The 7263-nt window shown below is 45.6% G+C and overlaps 1 pseudogene; it reads right to left on the reverse strand.

Annotated features, from left to right (window-relative positions):
- Positions 1–4544: 4544 nt before the first annotated feature.
- On the reverse strand, positions 4545–6987 carry LOC149216950 (uncharacterized; annotated as a pseudogene).
- Positions 6988–7263: the final 276 nt, after the last annotated feature.

Here is a 7263-nt window from a genome sequence, read left to right on the forward strand (position 1 = left end):
AATATGGAGATGAAGAGAGGGCGCTAAGGTGTGAGACCTTCTGCCATTTTTGGGAAAAGAAGACTCACAGATTATGAGTGAGCAATCCTTGAGTGAAGGAGATCCTCACTAAGGCAAATGTCATGGGGATGATGAAACTGAGAGGCTCAAGAAGATCTTGACCTCTTGGGGGATGTTAGTAAGTGACTTTGGGGTGATCAGAAGAAAGGGTAGGTTAGTGAATCTCAGCCTGAGTACCTTCATGAAACTGCAAAACTGCCTGATAACTAGGATCAGAAAAGATAATACATTGTGGAATACAAAATTGATCACTAGTCATGATTCTGCCACACCAAAGCTACCTACCCAGCCTACTGTCCTAACATTTTTTCTTCTTTTTGTTTTGGGTGCACTTAGACTTGCAGACCTAGATTCACAATTTTTCTTTTGAATTTTCCTAACTAGATCTGCACTTATTTCTGCCAGGGCCCAGATGAAACAGTTGGGTCCCTTTGATTCTCTACCTATCTACAAATCTACCAAGACTAAACTGTTTGGACAGATGTCATTCTCTATATTCTAAAACAGGAAATTGAAACCTAGGGAAGCTAGGATTAGACGGTCTGGACCTCCCTCTAAGAACTTCTTCAAAAGTGGAACAACTCATCAAAATTGGAAACAGCAGTAACATTTGAATTGGCATACTCTATTACTTCTTCTCTGGTTTTCTTCTCTGGAAATATGGAACCTTGCTGCAAGAAAGATGACATATTTGGCATGTAAAAATGTCAATCATGAAATATGAAACCTGTTGCAACAGGAGGCTAACACTAGGATATATCAGACTATCAGAAGGTCCTGTCTCCACAAAGTAGCAGCCAGACCAGCTCTTATGCCTTGCACCGAGATTCTCTCCTGGCTTATTATTCACGCTAATGTAGAAAATAGGCTAATCAAGGACGAAAATGGAAAAGCCATCGCATCCTTTCAGCCATCAAGTTTGGAACTGTACTACAAGTTCCCGAAGCCTGAAACCAGTCTAACCGATGGCCGAGTTCTGCAATTTGCTCACAACATAAATTCTCATGAAATGAGAAAAGGATGGTGGATAATCGGGAAAGCGTTCAGGTCACGACGGAAGGGAATGTATCCAACCATCAACCAACCTCAGGATGCCCTACAGGTTTGCAGTGGCCCTGATCAGTAGGCTATATGGTGAAGAAGATGTGAATCAATTCAAGGAAGCCTGGATCCCTCTGCTATACCAAGTGTCAAAAGTTGGGACAATTTGAAACTGGTCTTCCATTCTGTCCACAACATTGAGGGACGTTGTTTCCAAAGCCAAATACCACTCCCCCCAACATGCTATATGTCTTCATATTTCTTAGATGTGGTATGCACTGCTAATAGTTTTGCGAGAATGGGATGGCAGTGGCAGCCTAGCGAGAAGCCAATTCACGTCTAATGTCAAATTTTGTGGGAGTATAAATACAATTCTGATTACACGAGAATATGTTAACTCTTCATGGATCCTATGTACACTTTCATTTTCTGCAAGCCTGCTCAATGCATGACTGAGAAGGCTATGCAACTGATAAGCACGATAGGGGACTGGTATGTAACAGAAAATGGCACCTATATCAGGGTATTTGGAGCTACTAAAGCCCCACATCTGTTACCCAAATTGATCCCAGATAAATTGGCCATCCAAGAGGTGGCATACCAAACTTTATTGCGCAGAGTCAGAGCCTCTCTGGCCAGGGATAAGAAGGCCCCATGGCCCGCTTTGCCTTTGTACATAGGTTATTATGGTCTGGGAAATGTTAAGGCTGCCAGAGAAGAAGGAGAGGCACTAGCCTCTTACCACTTTGGAGAGGAAAGATTTAGAAGACATGACCCTCATAGTGTCACGCCGTTGTTCAATATGCAAGTACATGTGGCCTTATCATAATGAAATATGGCAGAAATATGAGTTATACTGAAGAGAAAAATCATATGAAGAAGTGTCAGTGAGGCTCGGCAGCAAAGGCAAAGGAGCACAAGACAAGTCAGGACGACATGGCAGAACCAGACAGGGACACATGGACTCTGGGTAGACACCATATCACTTGCCACGTAAGCAAGTGACACGTGGCATCTCACGTCAGTAGAAAAGGTTATCCCTATATTTGTTCCCCTCAAAGAGATAGTGAAGATAAGGTCCTCACCCCGAGACGGTCAGGTAGGACCAGTGAAGGAGGGGTTCCATATCCATTAGTAGGGAAGGAAGTACTACCAGTCGAAGGAGTACCAGTGGAAGTAGACTTATCCAAAGCCAAGGGTTCAGTTTCATTCTCTCCATTGATCCCAAGCCTTATCCAAGTCGAGTGAGTTTGCCAAGGAGAGCCCGCAGGAGATAGCTAAGGAAGTCTTGGTTCATGAAGATAGAACCTGGAAAAATGCCAGGAAAGAAAGTAAGTCTAGGGTGCTACTGGTCATTCTTTATATATGTATTACGCTTTAGCATCGTATGGGATCTCCGCTCTCATAATGGATCGTACCAAAATCTCGTATATAGAGAATTTGAAAACATGACTATCATTTAAGGGCCATTCAAATACTTTCCTGGGGCTTCTCTTTGAGGGGAAGAAATATGAGGGATAACCAACCCTCCCTTCTAGCTCTTTGAGGGGAAGAAATCTAGTAGAGGGTCCTGGTCTTACCGTTCTAAGGCCTGTCTCTCCTTATTCCTTATCGATCGTGCGAACTAAGGCAGTGGGTATTCGTTACAGTAAGGCCCAGGTTGGGGCCCTAGCTCAAAATATCAGGTTTAGCGCATCTAGCCAGACTGTATGGTTTACCATTCGTAGTAAGGTAGGTAAGGTAACGTTATCACAAAGGCAGGGAGACAGGTGGAGTAGTGGATGATCATCTTCCAGATGCTAATCTTTTCATGGTTTAAGCTATCCCCAATTACCTAGAATAGATTGCTCTGTTTCTTATAAAAGGTTAAGATCGGCAATAAGAAACTCTGACCTTTAGAATTGAGCTCGGCGATAAGCACTATTCCAGACACATATAGGAACAACCCAAGTCACTTGGCAAACGTACCTCGGCAAACATCATTGAACAGCTAAGAACAGCTAAGGTCCTGTTCTATCCTATAAAGAAGGTTGAAAGTAAGGTCTTAAGGTAAGGTCCTAACCTTTAAGGTCTATCTATTCTATAAGGTCCTAAAGGCCCTATAAGTAAGGTAAGGCTATAAGATAAGGAAGGATAAGGTGAGGAAATATCTATGTCTCTAGGTAAGGCCTCACTTACCTACTTGACTTGGTTGGAAAAATATACACAAATTCCCGTATTCGCCGAGCTATGTCTTGCTAACCAAGATTACCCCTCCCCCTACACATATTGTGATCAACGAAAATGAGTGACCACTTAAGTGTATATAATATGACGGACCCATTAACAGCTAGCAAAAGATCTCTCTCTCTCTTAGGATCAGTTACTGCTGCTAGAAGGTTGGCTAAAGTGACCATGCATAATGACATATATAATATATGCGTTGTCTGCTAAGGCATAATGACATATATAAAGAATGACGGACGCACATATCTCATTCATGATTGGATCATGAATGAAAGGGACATATATCATTCATTACGTAATGACATATATAATGAATGACTGGATTCGAGAGCGTAATTACATATATAATAGCAACATTTTTTGTCTTATCTCTGACTTTATTATACGTAATTACGTATATAATAAGGGTTCATAGGGTTCCCGTTAGATCTTTCCATCTTCCTTCCCCTCAGCAGGAAAGCAACTTCGTACCTTTTTTCCTCTCCCTCTCGACAGTCGAGCCCTTTCCTGTTAGTCGAGCATGCTTACGCATCCTCTGGAATTTGGTCGAGCCTGCTAACGCATCCTCCAAATATCCTCTTTTGGCCATGAAAAGTGATATTTCTATCATGATGAAATCATTCCCATATCTATTCTGTCAATCATTTCTTTATCCATTCTATCTCTAGTTACCGAAATGATAAGAGTCATTACTAACTGGTCCTGAGTTAGCTCTAATCAGCTTAGTCCCCCTTTACAACTAATAGAGAATGGGCAGTAATAAATATAGGTAAGGTTCTCCTTACCTTTCACCTTATAGGACCTTACTGCCTGAAAGGACTAACCCAACCCTTCTCACTCTTTGTGGGGAATAAATCATAGTACCTTTCCCTTCTAAAGAAGGGCAGGACCTTACCGCCTGCCTGAAATCTATTCCTGAACCTACCTAAATTTCACCCGGTAAGTAAGCTAACTTTCAATCGATATTTCCCCACAAAACTGAGCTGAGTTATTGGCATTGGCACTAGCACTGGCACTAGCATTAGCCCCTGTTTGATTCGTTATTATTAGCAAGCAAAATTGAGCTATCTGGATCAATCACAGACGGATGTCACGAAGCTCCCTTCTACCTACTCCTTTTTTGTGACAGGGATGCTCCTCCCATGCTACTGCTGAAGAACCAAATTCATGTCACTCTTCGATTGATTTTTCGTCGATTCATTCACACACACATTTCTTTATTTATTGTAGGGGCTGACTGCCGGCTGGAAGCTGTATGAGCAGTAACGTCCACGTACGGCTCTGTGAGAAGGTGGACGGAAATGGCCTTGTTGTACCCTACTCTCGTCTTCGATGGGGTCTGCTCCTTCTTTTCTAGGGGAGTATGCCAATATGATCTTAATGAGGTGCGGAGCTTTGCATCTGACATTCGTTGGGCCTCTGCCTGCGGGAGCCAGCGTCCCCGGGCCTTATCTGACTGAGCAGAGCTCTTTGAGGGGAATAAATCAAGGTGCCGTAAGGCCTAAAGACCATAAGGAACGTAGTCACTCGACCATAAGGACCGGCAGGGTGAGGTAACATGGCCCCTCTCAAATAGGTAACTAAGACGAGCAACTCTCTTTTGGGGGAGGGGCCCCAAAAGGGAGGAACTTGAAGAACTAAAAGGCCGCCATCGGCCCAACTGTTAGCCCCCCCACCAAATAAGTAAATTGAAACTTGAGTTGCTCGACCATAAGGACTGGAGGGACGGAGTCACTCACTATTCTAATGGTGAGGGGCTCGACCATAAGGTCTGTCAGGGGCTCGACTGTTAAGGAGAGGGAGAGGATGCGGAGGCAGGCTCGACTGTTAAGGAGAGGACCGGAGGAACGGAGTCACTCACTATTCCGATGGTGAGGAGCTCGACCATAAGGTCCATCAGGGGCTCGACTGTTAAGGAGAGGGAGAGGATGTGGAGGCAGGCTCGACTATTAAGGAGAGGAACTTGAGTTGCTCGACCACCGGGCCGCCATCACTGGGAGGGTGCGTAAGCACACTCGACTGTTAAGGACCGGCAGCGGGGCTCGAATGATAAGGAGAGGAACTTGAGTTGCTCGACCATAAGGGAGAGGACCGGCAACGGGGCTCGACTGATAAGGAGAGGAACTTGAGTTGCTCGACCATAACGGAGAGGACCGGAAACGGGGCTCGACTGATAAGGAGAGGAACTTGAGTTGCTCGACCATAAGGATGCGCAAGCAGGCTTGACCATAAGGGAGAGGTGCTGTTAGGCCGCTCGACCATAAGGGCCGCCATCAAGAGGAGGCGGGCTCGACTGTTAAGGAGAGGGATGGAGTCACTCACTCATTCATATCGGTGAGGGTGTGTTAGCACACTCGACTATCTAGGTGAGGGACGGAGTCACTCACTATTCATATGGTGAGGGATTTCTCGCTTGACCATAAGGTCCGGTAGGGCTCGACTGTGAAAGGCCGCCATCGAATTCCCATAGGCCAATGGAGAATATGTGAATTCTTAACTAACTACCTACCTTATCAACCCTTAGGTAACGAAGCAAATAAGTAAACCCCCTACCCTGCTTTTTTCAAAGTATCCGGGGCCAAGGAAATAAGTACAGAAGGCCTTTCAAGGCCCTATTCTAATTCAACCCTCCATCCATCTCCTTATCAACCCTGCTTGCTACCCTTATTCTTTTCTGGGCCTTGGCCCGAGGTATTAAGTCATTAGGCCAAGGAAATAAGTACTCTTCGTTCTAGGCGGACCCATTTTAAGAACTTGAAAGGTCCTTGCCCGGACAAGCGACTACATTCCTTTCATTTATTTCAGGTCAATACTTTGAAGACTTGTCCTGATTAACCCTTATCTAACGAACGAAGAAGTCATCTTTTAAGATCAATACTTCAGACAATAAGGCAGGCCTTTAAAGGAAGGATATATTATTTGATTTTGGGAATCTTGGTCTGGGATAAATCCTGGAGTAGGTAAGGTCCCCGGCCTTATCCGGTCCTGAAAGGCCGGCCTTACTGGGTTGGTCCTGACTGTGCCGGTCAACCCAGGAGCAGTAAGGCAGGTAAGGTCCTGTGCCGGCCGGTCTTACGCTAAATCAGAACCTTTCGGTTTGAGGGGAAGAAAATAGTATCCTTACTGTGCTGGCCCTAGATTGATTCCCTCAAGGGTTGCTTCGCAGAGCTAGCGAAAAGAAGAACCAGGACCTTTTTTTGCAGTAAACCCCTCCGGACGATCCGGAGAAGACTAATGGTAGGTGGTCCCGCGAAAGTTTCGGAGAAGGGTAGCCTAGTGTGCAAGCACAGCAATGAAGGCGAACCCTCGGATGACCAATCTAAGATTAGGGGGGAGATCTCAAGTAGTGGTGACCTTGTAACTCTTCCACCTATGCATGTACCGAATGCTCATATGGGGAAGTGCACTCCTGGGTCTGGAACCAAGGAGGGTTGCTCCGATAAAGAATTTCCCGTCCACTCCAGGGGGTGCGGACACACCTGCGTGGATTGCAGGTGATGGTGACAAGAATGGTGGGGAAGTGAAAAGTACCCGACGACATCCAGGGATGAATGTAGACCCATCGGACAGGGATAATCATTCCGGTCCCGGGGGAGGATACTCACTCATTTATTATGAAGTGGTAGAACCAGTGGCCCTATCACTGGCAGGAGGCGAAGCGCACCCACCCATTGACTGCCTACTGCTATTGCGAAAACAAGGTGCCGTAAGGCCGCTCGACCATAAGCCCCCCCACCCAATAAGTAAATTGAAAGGATTGCTCACTCATTCATATGGGTGAGGAAGGATGGCTTGCTTGACAATAGGTTCTTTATTGCTCACCCATCAAGGGTGAGGAGGGCAAGGAAGGAACTAGTCTCTTGAAAAGGGAGAGGATGCGCAAGCAGGCTCGACCGCTAGGGAGAGGATGCGCAAGTAGGCTCGACCGCTAGGGAG

Source organism: Pinus tabuliformis, chromosome 1_1 (assembly GCF_031772625.1).
Source record: "Pinus tabuliformis cultivar Carrire ecotype Pingquan chromosome 1_1, CPIR1, whole genome shotgun sequence".
Classification (NCBI taxonomy): domain Eukaryota; kingdom Viridiplantae; phylum Streptophyta; class Pinopsida; order Pinales; family Pinaceae; genus Pinus; species Pinus tabuliformis.